General features: G+C 45.7%; 1 protein-coding gene across 3 annotated transcripts in view; it reads left to right on the top strand.

Annotated features, from left to right (window-relative positions):
- The first annotated feature begins 3,343 nt into the window (after positions 1–3,343).
- The window catches only part of ST6GAL2 (ST6 beta-galactoside alpha-2,6-sialyltransferase 2), a 149,065-nt gene continuing 134,024 nt past the window's right edge, over positions 3,344–18,384 (top strand). For all 3 annotated transcript variants that reach the window (XM_066577525.1, XM_066577522.1, XM_066577536.1), the window contains exon 1: positions 3,344–3,579. The gene's annotated coding sequence lies outside the window, so the exon portion shown is untranslated. The remainder of the gene's footprint in view (positions 3,580–18,384) is intronic.

The raw sequence follows: 18,384 nt of genomic DNA on the forward strand, positions 1-18,384 counted from the left end.
TTTCCTGCTGCTCACAAGTCCTCTGTGCAACTTAAGGCAATAATGTAACGACCAAGCAATGGCCAATCACTGCCAATGACGTCACTGTATATGAAACATCACTTGGTTTGATGACCCAATTTAGACTATTCATACGGCCTCTGGAGAACATTATAATAGCTGTAATGTATTTACATTAAAGCCCTATTTTGTGACTTCGGAGACACATTTACCAGTAACACCCAGCAAATATAATGCATTAATGGACATCATCCTGTGAGGTGAGCAAATCTGTAATAATGTCTCATTGTGAATCACTGATCACCACATTTCTTGTATTTACAATTACAGAGCCATAGTTCTCTCATATAGGCAGTTGTGTAGTGAGCAAGGGAGGCACTACTGTTTTTTTTTAACTGTCAGGGTGCTTTAAAAAGAGGTCTTCTGCACCCTGGATGTGATCTTTATTAAAGCCAACAGTCCTGTTGGCATCTGCGGCTCTTTACTGTATACTGCAAAAAGCCACAGACACCAACAAGTCAGCAGTGGGAGTGTAAAAGACAGCAGGTTCCTGACCTTGTCCTTATTCCACCTGTTCATCATTGACTATACTAATTATTATGCAGTCTTTACAAGGTGTGGAGGGCTTTGTGGATGAAGGTAGCGAGTTTAAATTGAATTCTGTATTTAACGGGCAGCCAGTGCAGTGACTGGCACAGGGCAGAGGCGTCCGAGTAGCGGCTGGACAGGAAGATGAGCCTGGCTGCTGCATTCAGGATGGATTGGAGAGGGTAGAGTCTGGTGCAGGGGAGGCCGATCAGCAACGAGTTTCGATAATCGAGCCAAGAGTGGATGAGGGCAACAATAAGCATTTTTAGCGTGTGCACGGTGAGAAAAGAGCGGATTCTTGCGATGTTCTTGAGGTGCAGCTGACATGTTCGGGCCAGAGATTGGATGTGGGGGGTAAATGAGAGATCGGAGTCGATATGACCCTAAGGCAGTGGGCATGTTGTCTAGGAGTTATGGTGGCGCCACACACTGAGATGGAGATGTCAGGATGAGGTCGGTTAGTGGAGGGTGGAAATACCAATAAGTCAGTTTTAGAGAGGTTTAGTTTTAGGTAGAGAGAGGACATAGTGTTAGAGACAGCAGACAGACAATCGGTGATGTTTTGGAGGAAAGGTGCAGAGATGTCACGGGCAGAGGTGTATAGCTGGGTGTCGTCAGCATACAGGTGGTATTGGAGGCCAAATCTCCTGATGGTTTGTCCAACAGGGGCTGTGTAGATAGAGAAAAGAAGGGAGCTAAGGACCGAGCCCTGGGGGACCCAACAGCAAGGGGAAGAGGAGGGGAGGTAGAGCCAGCAAAGGAGACACTGAAAGAGCGGTCAGATAGGTAGGAGGAGAACCAGGAGAGAGCAGTGTCCTTTAGGCTGATGGAGCGAAGCATGCTGAGAAGGAGTTTGTGGTCAACAGTGTCAAATGCTGCGGAGAGGTCGAGGAGGATCAGTAGGGAGTAATCGCCCTTCAATTTGGCTGTCAGTAGGTCATTGGATACCCTTGTAAGGGCAGTTTCTGTCGAGTGTTGGGGTCGGAAGCCAGACTGTAGGGGGTCTAGGAGAGAGTGCTCTGATAGGTAGCTTACAAGGCGGGAGTAAACTAGGCGTTCTAGTAGTTTGGAGATGAAGGGGAGATTAGAGATGGGTCGGTAGCTTGCAGCATCAGTCGCATCAAGAGTCGGCTTCTTTAGCAGTGGGGATATGATGGCATGTTTGAAAGAAGAGAGAACGATGCCACAGGTCAGAGAGGTTGAATATAGTGGTGAGATGGGAGCTGACAACTGGGGAAAGGGATCGGAGGAGGTGTGACCTCTTCACCACCAAACACTTTAACCTGCTCACCCTCACGGAAACCTGGATACAGCAGTCTGATTCTTCCTCCCCCGCTGCATTCTCCTATGATGGCCTGCAGTTCTCCCACACCCTCAGATCGGATGACAGACACGGCGGAGGAGTAGGCATCATCCTCTCGCCAAATTGTACCTTCCAGGTCATTCCCTCAGCTCCCTCACTTACCTTCCACTCCTTCGAAGTCCACACCCTGCGACTCTCCCGCCCACTGCCCCTGCGTGTCGCAGTTATTTACCAGCCCCCAGGTCCTACCCGCCTCTTCCTAGACCACTTCACTGCCTGGCTTCCCCACTTCCTATCCTGTGAAATCCCAACCCTCATCCTTGGTGATTTCAAAATTCCTACTAACGACCCCAGCTCCTCATCTGCCTCCCGGCTTTTAACCCTTTGCAATCCAATTTTGGATTCAGGATTTTCCTAGGGGGCTTCGTCTTTCTGCCATTATACAATGGCGCCATCTGCTGGTTAGAGCCAGTAGTGCGGTATGGGACATGCTGGAGAGGCCCCAAACAACAGAGCGGCCGGTAATCTACAGTAAGAATACCCTGCCGGACGTCTTTCGACATCGGAGCTGTACAGCCTTTAATCAGAATGTTTTTAGACGTCAGACAGTGGATTGGAAAGGGTTAATGCTACCCCCTGCATACAGGTACATGACCCCCAGCTGCTATATACAGAAGCCTACAGTGTAGTATACGGGTATATGGTAATATTAGTACCGCCTGTATACAGGTACACGACGCCCAGCTTCTGTATACAGAAGCCTACAGTGTAGTATAGGGGTATATGATAGCATTAGTACCCCCTGTATACAGGTACATGACCCCAGCAGCTGTATACTGAACAATGTGATGCAGAATAGGGGTATATGATGACATTAGTACCCCCTGTATAGAGGTACATGACCCTCAGCTGCTGTATACAGAAGCCTACGGTGTAGTATAGGGGTATATGATAGCATTAGTACCCCCTGTATACAGGTACACGACCCCAGCAGCTGTATACTGAACAATGTGATGTAGAATAGGGGTATATGATGACATTAGTACCCCTGTATACAGGTACATGACCCCCAGCTGCTGTATACAGAAGCCTACGGTGTAGTATAGGGGTATATGATAGCATTAGTACCCCCTGTATACAGGTACACGACCCCAGCAGCTGTATACTGTACAATGTGATGCAGAATAGGGGTATATGATGACATTAGTACCCCTGTATACAGGTACATGACCCCCATCTGCTGTATACAGAAGCCTACGGTGTAGTATAGGGGTATATGATAGCATTAGTACCCCAGTATACAGGTACACGACCCCCTGCATGTATATACCGGGCAGCACACCGTGTGTAGTGAGGGCACATCTCCTCACACAGCCCCACTGTACCGACATCTCCTGTGGGGGCGGGGCCTGGGAGGAGTGCGGGCTCCTGCAGCCGGGCTATGGATTCGCACACACACACGGCAGGGACATAGCTGCTCCCCATCTCCTGCCCGTGTCCTCCCCGCAGCGGGACCGCACATGTGCTCGTCTCCCCAGGACCACAGCCGCGGAGGGCACTAACATCAGCGACATGTCAGTGCCAGCACGGCGGCGTGCGCGGTGCTCAGTCCCCAGCCGGGCGCAGCAGCCGGGGTTCCGTGTGCCTCTGTGGAGCTGAACTGGACCAGGAGATCCTCGTGCCTGCAGGTAACGGCGGGGCAGCAGGGGCATGTGCGGGCTCTGGACCACCGCAGCCGGCTTTGTTCTACCCAGGCTGCGAGTCCACAGACAAAGCGTCCTAGTCAGTGCCTATGGTATGTCAGTACGTATACTGCATGCACTATTGTGTGCACAATTGATACGCCTAGATATTACATAGGCACCTAGACAGATATGCATACAGATCAACCTGCATACTGCACAACTCCTATGTACACACATACATGTGCAATCACACATAGTCATACATGCACACATAGACATGTGTCTTCCTATACATACATGTCTACAGGCTTGTTCTGGGGTCATATATCATATACATTGGGGTCATTCATACATTTCCTTCTGAGACAATGGAGTAAAACTGTCTCAGTGGTGTGATATATGATGGGCATGTGGCACAGGAGGCTACTTCTAAGCTGGGCATGTACTCCTGGGGACTGGCATGTGTTGCTGCATGTTTTATACATATGGCACACTTCTGAAAAAGTTTTATTAGAAGTGTCAGAATAAAACCAAAAGACTTAAATTGTTTTTATTAGTTCCATGTTTATTTGTTTATATGTATGTGATGCTCCATCATAGTGGAAGGGGGTTATATGTCTGACAGCAGCCTGCACACATGTAGTCCTATGCTTGCCCATTAGTACATGGCTTGGCTGTACTAGTGTGTGCCCAGGAGGAGGCTCAGTGCTCAGTACCCACCGCCCGCTGCCGCTGCTGAGGAGGAGATTTCAGGGATTCCTAGAAGGAGAACTCCAAAAGAAATGGAGGCTCCCTCTGTTGTCATGATGCTGGTCATGGTGGGCGCAACATTTCATTACCGTGTTTTGGTATTATATCAATGTCATTTCCCTTTTAACCCCATTACAACCAAAACACTTTGGTCTTTAAGGACCGGATACTTTGTAACGATTCTACCCATGGGCTGATTTTATGTCCAAATTTTTTTTCCTGGCCTGCCAAAATTATTTTTGTTGAGCTTTTTATACATGCCATTTTTATACGTTTTTTTTCTGAATTTCGTTGTTCCATTTTTTTTTGTTTTATTACAGGTAATATTTACAGACTTTTTAAAAATTTATAGTTCTTTATTTTAAAAAGTATTATATTTGTAGTAAAATAAAGTGCAGCAATGGGTTCACCATTTTGTTCTGGATATTTTGATGTATATAATTTGTATAGTCTCGGATAACAGGGCTGATATAGTGATGGTTTATGTTGTGGCCGATCATTATATATATTATATATTTAAAAAAATTTTTTTTTTTTTTTTTTAAACTTAATTTTGCAACTTTTTTTCTAGCATCATAGGAGCCCTAGTTACAGGGGAAACATCCCCCTAGTGTGACATTAGTCACTGTTGAGAGCTGTTTCTGAGATCTGCTAAGACCCTGCAGCTCTGACATGTCAGGGATTGCCGGGTCCCATGCAGGAAACGGTGCTGTCTCCCTCTTCCTGCATACAAGGCGCTCACTGAGCATTATGTAGCCTGCAAAAGAGAAGGCAGAAGCTGATAGAAACCACTTCTTTCTTCTCCTCCAGGTCCTCGGCTTCGTCTGACAGCTAAGAGCCCGAGCTGCTCCTGCTTGATTGCAGAAGCTTCAATCCTGTGCCATATTTTTACAATGGCACAGGATTAAATCCCAGAACCAAGAGCCTTATATTTACCGCACTTGTTCCTTGAGTTAGAGGACTGTGGTAGAACCAAAATAAATAGATGTAGCAAAACTGAATCTATTGTTGAACTGTATCCTCACCTATTGTTACCCGCTGGACTCATTTGCCAAACATTGCTATAAGGAGACTTGGCAAGGAGTGAGAGAGCTGTTTAATGTGGTCTAAATTGTGCCAAATTTATTGAATTGCCACATAATATATTTGATACAACTCAGTTTATTAGACACACTTCTCTACCATATACATGCCAGGGATATTCTCCACCCCTCTCCCCCAATTGGTGCTAATCTATAATAAACTTTGGACCACCATTGCACCCTGTTCAGCCGAGCCCCTTTCATGAAAAAAATTGAAAATGGCACCTGTCGTTATATGATACGCATCAATTGCACAGTTTTTGTAAAGCGTAGCGCCACTTTATTAATACATTTTGATTGATGAAAGTGTCTAGTTATGGCACATGACTAATATTTAACAAATTGACTGTTAGGCTGCCATCACACAAAGCGTTTTTGCTGCAGACTCTCCATAGTAAAAAAAAAAGCGTAGCGAATACACGGCAAATTCGCAGTGGCCAAATCCTCACCTAAATGGTGTGGATTTCCTGCAAACTCATTTCAATTGGTTCGTTTTCACAAGCGTGTTTCTCGCGTGCAAGTCGTTCCCTATCTTTCTATGCATGTTGCAGAAAACTGCCATAGAAGTCTATGGCAGGTTAAAAAAAAATGAAGGGGAAGGGTGTGATCCTGTGGACAACCCTTGTTCACGCGCAATACTCTCCGTTTCAGTGAGCATGTTTGCCCATACGATTGTCTGTTGAAGCCCTAACATCTGAAAATCGCAGCTCTACTACATTGAATTCAGTTCTGTCTAAATGTTAGTAAATATTAGGGTGATACAATAATGGTGCAGAGTATAAATTCCACATACTGTATCTAAACATATGTAAGTATTGAGGTTTGGAATGGTTAACACCACAGCAATAAATCATACTTTATGATAGCGTTTATTTCCATGATGGAGTGTTCTAGTTGACATCTTCTAGGATGGGACGTTTATGTGGTTGTCATAGTGCTAATAGACAAATCAGTCATGCAATAATATGGGCTCATATCTGTGAATCTAGCTTTCTATCAGGAGTTTAAATATGCCTGGTGTTCTCCTCGCTGGGCTCTCCCATACACACCAGCATTAGGGTTGGCCATTGTCAGTTTCAGCCATCAGAGGCAATTGGGGGTGGACCCGGCTGTAAATGTTTGTTACTCGTTTCGCTTATCCAAGCATATGACTGGTACTCTTTAACTTAAAGGGGTATTGCCATTTTAGAAAATTCTGCAGCATTTCCATATCCAAAAGACCAGCAAAATTTGCACCTCTCTCCCAATACTATATGTTGCTGTATCCGAAACACGCAATGCGCACTGGCAACTGCTGCTAGTCATGCAATGTGGAAGTGGCATCACATGATTGGCGCATCACCTGGAGGTGCGCTCAGTAGCAGTTGCGCTCTTGATACAACAGCGGGAAGTATTGGGAGGTGAGAAGAGCACAGCGCTGGCTGAACCCGGCTGTGGATCCAATGGTGTGGATTTTAACAGGATTTTTTTACGCTGAAATGCTGCTAATTTTGTTGGAGTTTTCCGCTCTGGAACATCCACTACATTTCCGCTACATGTGACCAGAACCCTACACTGTTACCACAACTCTCATAGAAGTGAATGGAGCTATAGAAACCATGTACTATAGCTCTGCTCTTATGTTTCGATATTCCTAACTGACCCCAGGCACTGCATATAGGCAGGACGGGGGTCCTGGGGAGGCCATTCTGGAGATAAATGCAGGTCCTACCTCTGGGACCTGCACCTATCAGACCTTTAGGCTGAGCTCACACGGGCAGACCGAATTCCGCAAGTGGGAGGCTCGCAACGGATTCCGGCTGTGAGGCCGGCCGGCAACCTGCATACCTATGTTGCAAATGATCTCGGCGGCAGTCATGCACTCTACTTTTTTTTTTTTTGTATTTCCAGCACCATTGCTTAGCAATAATGCGGGTACCCGCAGCCCATATGCAATGTTAATTACATTGACTTCAATGGAGGCCATCCACGCAGAGTCTGTGGCAAAATAGAGCATGCTGCGATCTTTCTTATGCTCGTGGAATACGCGATTCATATCTGCGAGTTTAAATAAAAAAAGCGAAAGTACATGCCTTTCAATGCCTTTGTTTTGCCGCAGATCCTCCGCACGGACGTCTGTCGTGGATTCTGAAATTGGAATCCCGCTGCGTAAGGTTATGGTGGCATATCCTGGGAATATGGCATAAAAGCCTGAGATGGGAATATACTCTCGGCAGTGTGTTACCGTAATGTTATGTTCACATAGTTACACATGTTATACAATATAACTGTTCATATGATGAAACACAACATTCTCCTTCTATATGGCCAGCTATACCATGAAGTGTGTGGTAGACGTGATGGACCCATCCGTCACTCTCTTGGCACACATCTCTAATTACATACTAATCTGCAACCACTAGGATTGTGCTGCAGAATAGATGAGGTATCCTCCTAGCCGTCTGCCAGAGAGCCTTAATAGACCACTACAGCAATACCTTCACATGACTAATACAAATACTATATTAAACTTTGTAAATTTCCTGCTATTACTGGAAAATTACAATTGTCTTTATTAGAAGGAAAATTTTAATTTAATTCACTAAAGAATTCATGAGATATTCAGGAGGCTTATTTCTCTCTGTTTAATGTAAATGCACATTTCCACGGTTATATTACTAGTATGAATCTGTAATACAATGCCCATAAACATTACCTTATTAAGGAGGCATGATACCGCAAAACACAGAATGCCTGCCAGTCCTTGATGGGCTGGTGTCCCGTGGGCGTAGCACATTTATGTATGTATTTGCGCTTTGGATGCTTATTTGCACACACATGTGCGCGTCCTACTGTACTTTTTGCGCATGCAAATTTTGCGCAAAAAAATCGTTTGACTGAACATCTACCCGTGCAAACGAAGGATGTGCTGCCAGTAATAGGCAAGCTGTATGGCGCCCAAATGGTCAAGTTAACGGTAGTGTGCCATGATACAGTTTATATTAGTAGGCCCTCTCAACTAGCGTCAAGCAACTTGTTGTATCATCAGTCGGCGTTTGGTTGGTTGGGAAATCTTCCTGTGTGAAAGGATTATTTCTTGGTGCATTCTGAACCGGCATGGTGGGAACCAATTGGTCGCTCATGATTGTTTTTCCCAATGACTTAGGCCCCGAGATCTGTTATTTTCTGATTTGTGACCACCTCATTTCTGTCATAGAGGCGTATGATTTTGAGGTGAGAGATTAGGTTTAATTGCAGTCTATCCTTTAGGCTAGTTTGAGATGAGCGCATTATGGGCACATAAATCCCTATGATGCTCCCAGTTCAGGTCACTAAAACCCGCGGTCCGGCCAGGTCAGGTCAGACATCCGTATTATGGACACAGAAACGCGTCTGTAATATGTTTGTTTGAAACTGTCCATAAAGAGGTCTTTCAGGACTTAAAAAAAATTCACAGGCTTAGGGCTCCTTCACACTGGCGAGGGCGATATTGCGCCGTTGCAAAGCGTTTTCACAGGAAACAGCCACGCATCATTGCGAGGATGAAGGAATCCCCCACCACAGCGGTCACATCCGCAGCAGAGGATCGCAGAATTCTCCCATTGTTTTCAATGGGCTCATCAAAAACAATTGGCGATATCGTAGAAAGTTAGGACATGTTATGATATCTTTATCTGCATTGCAACGCGGCGCCATGCAGCAAAGCATCGCTAGTGTGAATCAACCATTTAAAAAAATGGGTTTCATATTTGTGCGTCTCGCACGATTTCCTCGCCAGTGTGAAGACGCCCTTAGAAATATGTAAAATAAAGAAAAAATACATACTCGCCAACTCCAGTGGCTGCCCATACAGCGCTATAGCTCCGGTGCCCGTCATTAGGAACCTGGAAGAAGCTAACTGGTGGTCATTACCGTTCACTGTGCATGTGACTGCTCATCCAATCGCAGCCTTCAGTGCCTGTAAAAGTATCCTTGCTGAAGCCTGTGATTCGCTGACCAGTCACACACACAATGACCAGCATGTGACTCAAGGTCCTGAGTAGCGGGCATCAGGGCACCAGCGCTGACAGGAACTGCTGGAACAAGTCTGTAAAGTGAAGAAAAAATGACAAGCTTATTTCTAAGCCTAAGAATGTTCTGTAAGTGCTGCAGAACGCTTTTCAGGGTTTTGAGGGAAGTCACGCTATAATGCTGACATACACTGTTTAGGACATTGCAGGCCGGGCACCAAACCTAGACAATAAACTAAACAGATACAAAATGGGATACATAGCAACGGAGAATCCTTCCCAGGATGCACAGCTCCAGCCACTTATAATTAACTATTTGCGACTCAAGTTAAATCTATGTATTTTGACTTTTGCCACCTCTGTATTGTTTACTGCGGGGCAACAGGATTATCGATTTGTTACGCTTACACGTAAACATCTTGCCAAAATTGTGAATTAAAACCATGCACAAACCGTACTTGCTCAAAAATTTGATAGTTTTTTCCCCCTTTTTTCTGCTACCCCTGCAACTTTTTTTTTTCTTAGTGGAAGGGGCAGGGCCACATGTCCTGACAAATGTACTATACTATATGCCAAAAACTGATGTACCTAGAAGGTGAGTGAGGAGACTTATAAGGCCATTCATGCTCATGGATGGAACAATACCTCTGCAGCGCCACTTATTGGAAGGCAGCATTACTGCAAGTCAGTGTTAGACTTTTTATACAAGCCTTGTAACAATGACTGGGAATTGAAAGCCAAGCCAGAATCCATACACAGCATGAATGGTCTTATAAGTATCCTCATTCACCATCTAGATGCACTGCCAAAGAGGAAAAGATAGCATTCCTGACCCACATCACAAGCCTCTCGCTAGCCAAGCCAGAAACCTACTGCACACTGATGAGAGGCAAAAACCCTGAAACAGCTGTTTGTGTATGGATTCTGGCTTGGCTTTCAATTCCCAGTCATTGTTACAAGGATTGTATAGTCTAACATTAACATGCAGTAATGCTGCCTTCCAATAGGTGGCGCTGCAGAGGTATTGTTCCATCTCCCTTATTTAGAAACTGATATAACATGTAACACAACTCTACACCAGGCCATAGCGGCCATAGCCATGCTCCAAATGTATTAAGATGCATGTGCCTCTTAAATTTGTTGCGTTTTACTTCAGGCGGAATTGCACTAAAACCAGAGATTGAAATTCTAGCCTTGGTGCATCTGCCCATTTGTGTCCGATGGTAATATTTGCTTTAATACTTTAGCTAATGTGTATGAACTAGCAACAAAATGCGCGTGGCATCCCTCATGTAACACATGGCATGTGTAGACCTCGATGACTCTCGTCATTGCCTGCTAATTATAATGATGGCCATATATTACTGTTGTCTTGTCCCGCTAAATGTCAGCTGCTAAATGGAGTACTGGAGATAAGAGGATAGAATGGCAAGGAAAATCTAATGGGGCATTGGTTTTCTATGGGATTGCTGGTATAGCAGACGATTAGCGATTGTAAAGTATTTGTCTGCACATACTTAGTGGGAAAACAAATGGTGCCCAGAATTAGCATTCTGTTAAGTGGAATAACACTGGCTGACAAGTGTATGACTTGTACTTTCCATTTATCACTAGGTTTTCACCTTCTGTAGGCTTTGTTGCTAATTGTCAGTTTTGATACAAGCAGAGGAAGGCTCCTACAATGAGGGCCTATTCACATAAGCGTATTTGCACTCTGTATTACACACATCATTTTTGGGTATGCAATATGCAGTGATTAGAACCCATTGACTTCAAAGGCTTCGTTCACTTGAGCGTATCTGTTCACACGATGGGCAATTGCGTGAAAAAATACGTGGCCTTGCCTATCTTGGTGCTTGTTATGCACTGTAGAAGCCCTATCTTTTCCTGCTAGTGAAAACGAAACCATTGAAATCAATCCATTTCATCCATGCAAGACGGGACAACATCACGGTTATCTGTTTAAGCCCTAAGGCACGTGCAAATTTTCCATGCGCATGCACTGCAAGTCATCATTCATTTTTTTTTTTATTTTTTTTTTTTTTAATTGCTTGTGGAAGATCTCGGATTGCATTTTTTTTTTTAACCACGTGGATGTATGCGGATGCATTGCGGATCATCCGCACAGAAAAAAATCTGCAACCCCACCTTCCAGCCTTTTTCCCACCTCCCTAATTGATTTTACTATTCAAAGTCACAGTGAATCCGCAAATGTATTTGCGGATGCACTGTGGATTGTAAGCTCCCATAGAGATGAATGGAGCAGATCCGTGTGTGATCCACGGTAAAATGGAGCATCCGCAAATCAAATAAAAACAAATTGAATGAAGTGCAGACGCCCAATGCTTCCCTATGGGCGGTTGGATTTGCGGATCTCATGTGCGGGTGCCATACGCAGATTCCGCAAATCACATCCACCCGTGGACGTTGGGCCTAAGGCCTCATGTCCACGGCTACAATAAAATTTTAAATCCAGAGCGGATCACCCGCAGCGTGATCCGCGCCCCATAGGGATGCATTGGACACCCACAGGCAATTAAATACCTGCGGATGTCATTTTTCCCTGAAGCGTGGATTGCGTGTGCGGGAAAACACCCGCAGCATGCTCCATTTTAGTGCGGGTCTCCCACACAGACGACTCCTGCAGGCTTCTATTGAAGCCTATGGAAGCCGTCCGGATCCGCGGCACACCCGCAGCTGGATACCTGCTCAAAAAAAAATGAGTGCACGGCGCATGCACGCGGGATGCTGCCGGCGTGTCGAGCACATCCGCCGGGCCGAAGAAACAAGATCCGGCCGCGACGGAGGGGAGATCCGCAGCGTCCAGACAGGTAAGTAATATTCTTCTTTTAGGCCTCATGTCCGCGGGAAAGGAGGGACCCGCTGCAGGATTCTGCATGAAGAATCCGCAGCGGGCCTGATTTTCCCCATGGACATGAGGCCTAATAGTTGAGAATTAAAATATAACTTATTTTAAAACATTAAAATAGTTGGTGAACGGAATGCTGGCTATATATACATAATATATCTTCCAACAAAATATGCTGCATCGACATGATCGCTATACTTAAGAACTGTCAAGATTCATCATCTAAAAATAGAGAACAAACTGGACTAATGTAAGCTGTCCCTAGAAGCTACAGAGCCCTGCAGATGATGATGTAGGCAGGACAATCGCCCGGAAAAGAGTAGCACCGCAGTATGCCCAGATGCAAGACCCAAATAAGATTCTGAGAGATGGACCACAATAATGTTTCTGCGGTTTTCATCCCTATGTGAGTCATAAGGGGACTAAAAACAGTTATCAAACAAAGCGATAAGAATAGTACAAAACAAGATTTAAGACTACTTGCAGCAAAAGTATGCCAACAAGGATGAGAAAGCCCATGTGACATATAATCAGACTTCCCACTAAGGAACCCGCATATGGCAAAGACTGGGCAACTCACTTCGTATTGCAGCTTACAAAATAATAAAAGTTTTGTTTTAATTCTTAACAACTAATCACCCTTTCTGGTTCAGTTCAGATCTAAGGGTGCATTCACATGAACGTATATCGGCTCGGTTTTCACGCCGAGCCGATATACGTCGTCCTCATCTGCAAGGGGGGGGGGGGGGAGGGAAGAGCCAGGAGCAGGAACTGAGCTCCCACCCCGTCTCTGCCTCCTCTCCACCCCTCTGCACTATTTGCAATGAAAGGGGGTGGGGCTAAGTTCTGAGAATTCACCCCGCCCCTGTCCCGCCTCCTTGCAAATAGTGCAGAGGGGTGGAGAGGAGGCAGAGAGGGGGCGGGAGCTCAGTTCCTGCTCCTGGGTCTTCCATCCTCCCCCCCCTCCCCCCTGCATATGAGGACAACGTATATCGGCTCGGCGTGAAAGCAGAGCCGATATACGTTTGTGTGAATGCACCCTAAAGTTCAGTTTTTCCTGAGCTGAACTCCAGGAGGGATTGGAGACTATGATGTTTCCCATAGACAGCACCCTTATAAAAGAGAAGAGCCTGCTTCCATATCTCTCTGTAGCACTCCCTCAGAAGCAGCAGCAGGGAGGACATTATACAGCAGTACTGAGCAGTGTAGATGCAAATCTAGCACAGGAGTGAGATTTAACACTAAAACTGGCAGCAGCCTCTGTGTGTCTCTCTATGGGCAGCATGTAAAGTCTTAGGCCTCATGTCCACGGGCAAAAGAAGAATTAAAATCCGCAGCGGATTTTAACTCTTCTCCTGCCCGCGGATCCGCACCCCATAGGGATGCATTGACCACCCGCGGGTAGATAAATACTCGCGGATGGTCAATAAAAGTGATTTTAAAAAAAAAAATGGAGCATGAAAAAATCTGGACCATGCTCTATTTTCGTGCGGGTCTCCCGCAGGGACGGCTCCCGCAGGCGCCTATGGAAGCCGTCCGGATTTGCGGGAGACAAAAATGGGAATTTACTCACCTGCTCCGGATCTTCCCTTCGCCGCGGCTCCATCTTCTCTCCGTCGCGGCCAGATTTTTTGTCTTCGGGCCGGCGCATGCGCAGGGCACGCAACCGACGTCATCCTGCGCATCCGCCGGACCGAAGAAAGAAGATCCGGCCGCGACGGAGAGAAGATGGAGCCGCGGCGAAGGGAAGATCCGGAGCGGGCGACAGGTAAGTTTATTCTTATTTTTATGCGTCATGTCTGCGGGGCAGGAGGGACCCGCTACGGATTCTACATAGAGAATCCGTAGCCGGCCGGATTTTCCCCGTGGACATGAGGCCTTAAAGGCTTTGGATTGGAGCCCAGGTGTAGTAGCCAAACCAGACTGGAGAGAAGTTGATAGGAAGCCGGGTCGTTGGCAGGTGGTTGCGATTGCAGTACAGAGGATGAGGCAGGAAGTGTAGTCAAGTGGAAGCTGGGTCGTTAGCAGGTGGTCACGGTTGCACCTGAAGTGGCTCCCACAAACGAGATCTGTGGTTCAACAGCCACGGTAGCAGGGAGCTATGGAGCCAAGGCAGCCAATACACCAAGCCGAGCACTTATGGTATGCAAAAAAAGCCAAACTCTACCTTGTGTTTGTCCCTGCGCATTCAGTTCCAGTAATGCCTTCGGCTGTCCTCTGCGGCAGGAGTCAGCAGGATCCATGGCTTGGTGTACTGTTACGTAGTGTTGGTAGATCCACTGTGTCGTCCTGCTGAGTGGAATAGATAGATAGCTGGATAGATAGCTGACACTTAGGTGCAGACTGAGCAAGACCAGGTACTCTATACATAAAATGCGAATGGGCCTTACCCAGAACTCAGCTGGACTAGATATCCCTGTCCTGGAGATACTTTTGGTGGAGAGATCCAGGCCGCTTTTCCTAACCCTGACTCCTAGACCTACCTGGTGAGGATGGGAGTCCAGAGTCAGATGTTCAGAGCCACGTGGATATGCAGGAGTAGATGTAAGATGGAAACCAGAGCCAGTCCTGTGCAGAGATCACAAATACAGGAAACACAAAGACAAGCAAAACACGCAGGGAATTGGGAACACAGAAAGACACAATATAAACTAGTAAAAGATACGCAAAGAACTGTATACAGACAGAATAGCTGCACCAGCAGCTTGCGTGCAGTCACCCAGGGAATGAACACCACCACCAAGCATTATGGGTGAAGTCTGGAGGGTTTAAATAGGAAGCTGATTACAAATCCCCACAGGCTGGGCGGAGGAGCTAGACACAGTAACCCTGTGAATGCTGAACGCAACAGAAGCAGACTCAGGAGACAGGACGACGCCTTGGTCTGCTGGACCTAACACTCAGTGTTTCACATAGGAAGGAAAAGTAAACGATTCTCAACGATGATCTTACTGTCTAAACAATTCGAGTGCGAACAAATTAGCGAGGAGGTCACTCGCTCGTTAAAACAAGAATCGGCTCGTCTAAAGGGGGAATTATATTTTAATGAGGGTAACCAGATATGTAGAAATGGAGACTTAAAATTGTACCTGTTCCCAGCTAGTTTGCTAATACAGATATCAGAGACAGAAGAGTTGACCTAAAGGCTAAGTCAGAATGGGGGCTTTTGGCTGAATTACTGCAGCATGTCCTGAACACTGCAAAAACTTCCATTCAGTAAAATTGCAACTTTATTGCAATTCATGTGCAGCTGAATATCACTATGTAACATAATACATAGAGATGAAACAGGGCTGAATTTGTCATTGTACTTGTAGGTTTTTGTGCACTGTGAGGCCTTAGTCACACGGGCATAAATACGCGCGTATATACGCGCATAAAAACCCACGGGCGTTTTTACGCGTGTATATACGCGCGTAAAAACGCACCTACAAAAGATAGAACATATTGGTGGCAATGGACATGGTCACGCGTTTTTTTTACGCGCGTATATACGCGCGTATTTACGCCCGTGTGACTAAGGCCTGATAGTACACTGAGTTATGATATCTTTAGATCTACTTGGAGTCCTTTTAGATGGGGCAATTGTCAGGCGCTTGACTGCCTAACAGTCGTCCCAACAATTATCGCTCTTGCGCTTTCACACAGGAGTAATAATCGTCAGATGAATAGATAGATGAACAACTGCCTACTTACAGGGGGTGGACAAAAATCTGGAAACCTCGTACGAAATGCATGCTTTAAGTTACATGGCATTAAAAATCATATTTCAATAAGACATGTAGAGATCGATTTTAAGTAGAGGTAGTATGACATAGATGTTACCGGGCAGAAGTGAACATCTGCCTGAGCAACAAGGTTCCATCAGTCAGGGATTTGAGCCTCTCAGCTTCTATTACCAGCTGGCTCCCAAAACCACACAGAGCAAGGCAAGAGTTGAAGTAAACACAAATATGGTGGTAAAGCTCTCAGCCAAGCAGGGGTAAAAAGGGCAGCTCATTGCGAATGATTAAAATCTCATGCGTTTCGCACAGTGTTTCCATATTTTTGTTTTCCCCCTATACAGTCGTTCTTTCATTTTTATGCCTGCCAAAGGTCGGCTGTCCACGGGCGTTGCGATATACTGCTGTGGATTTCCGCCTCAGGGGAGCATTATGCCACCCCGATTTTCCGCGATGAACCTATCATTATGATAGGTTCATCGCAAAAAATTGTGGCATGCCGCAATTTTTATACACAAGCAGAAAATCATCCAGATTTCCCGCTTGTGTACATTGGGCTGCGTTTTCCATAGTTATCCTATGGAAAGTGTTCATTGCGTTACCCGCGTGCAGATTATCACCGCAGGCAGCGCAGTGAAATATTGCCCGTGGACAGGAGGCCTAAACTGACCGAAAAGAGTTTGGTTCTGTGTTAGCCAGTAGGGCAAAATGTGATTGTTCTCAGTAAGAGAAACCAAGTAATCCTGTAGATATGTTACCTTTTAATAGCTAATAAAAATACATGTTCTAGTGAACTTTCAAACCTACTTCAGGCTCTTCCTCGGGCATAATGAAACAGAGCTGAATGGCATTTTTATGGTCTCTACATTGCTGTTAGGGGGTCACCAGGCCAGCGTGTTATCTCTGCTCCAGATTTTTCATATTCTCCACTGATGCAAAAAGCCCCCTCTGAGGTTCATTCCATTCTGGAGGGTAGCAAAAATGGCCATAAATTTACACTCCCAAATTCTTCTGTGACGCTGCAACTTGAATTCGCCCTTCAGTATGATAACTTTCATATGTTCTATGTTGTGTCCATGACTGGATAAGTGCTCGGTCGCAGGTAATTTTGTCTCTTTCTCTTTAATTGTGTGGCTGTGGGACCTCATCCTGGCTTTCAGTTTTTGTCCTGTTTCTCCAACATAAAGGCCCCAACAGGACATTTACCGCACATGATAAGATACACAACATCAGACATGGAACATGTGAATGTCCCCGGGATCTTATAGTCATACTGTGTGTTTGGGGATCCATATCCTGTCCACGGTCAGTATATGTGAGCAGGTCTTACAGCTCCTTACATTGCAGGGATAAGTTCATTTTTGTGTGTCGGAGGGCAATGGACTCGTGATTATAAAGTTCCTCAAACTTGGAGGTTTCCTGTAACACAGAAGTGGAGGGTCCGGGAACATGGTTTTCAGACGGTCATCCGTGTGTAGGGTATGATGGAGTTTCTTTGTGGTTTTCCTTAGCACCTCCAGCTGTGAATTGTAGGTCACTACTAGAGGTACACGATAGTTTCCTTCCTTCTCTATGTATCGAGTAGTTGATTTCTGGGTATCCTGGTGGCTCTGGTGATTTGGTCATCAACTGAACGACAAACGATAAACTATCAGATTTTCATTTGTTGTTCAGTTGCTGGTAGTGTATACTCTGAATGATTCTCCTTCACTTTTGCGCGATCCAGCAATAATCATTCACTGTAAAAGGGCCCTTACATTCGTATTGAAGACCAGAGGTAATCGATTGTGACAATAGGACACGTTATGCCACTTGATATCTGTATAAAGTGCCCTTCAGTATTATAACATTCATTATTATATTACGGCTCTGGTATTGAGGTACCAGTGAAGTTAAGCTCAAATGGAACTCCATAACATTTTGAACAACAGAGCTTAGAGCAAGGTTAATTAGGTTTATGTGATATTATTAAAAAGTGTCTTGTTAATGCGGTTTGACAACATGCCTATATAAATGTCGCTGGAGACATAGGAGATAACCTAGTGCCTATTGCGGTGGCTGTTTTTCCAGATTTCTTGTCAGCCATCTGTAGTAGAGGTGAGCGAGCATACTCGCTAAGGACAATTACTCGATTGAGCATTGCCCTTAGCGAGTACCTACCCGCTCAGAAGAAAAGCTTCGGCTGCCGGCGCAGGTGAGAGGTGAGTTGCGGCAGTGAGCAAGGGGCAGCGGGGGGGAAAGAGGGAGAGAGAGATCTCCCCTCTGTTCCTCCCCGCTCTCCCCCGCCCGCCGCTGGCAGCCGAACCTTTTCTTCCGAGGGGGGCAGGTACGCGCTAAGGGCAATGCTCAATCGAGTAATTGCCCTTAGCGAGTATGCTCGCGCATCTCTAATCTTT

This window comes from Eleutherodactylus coqui, chromosome 1 (assembly GCF_035609145.1).
Source record: "Eleutherodactylus coqui strain aEleCoq1 chromosome 1, aEleCoq1.hap1, whole genome shotgun sequence".
Classification (NCBI taxonomy): Eukaryota; Metazoa; Chordata; class Amphibia; order Anura; family Eleutherodactylidae; genus Eleutherodactylus; species Eleutherodactylus coqui.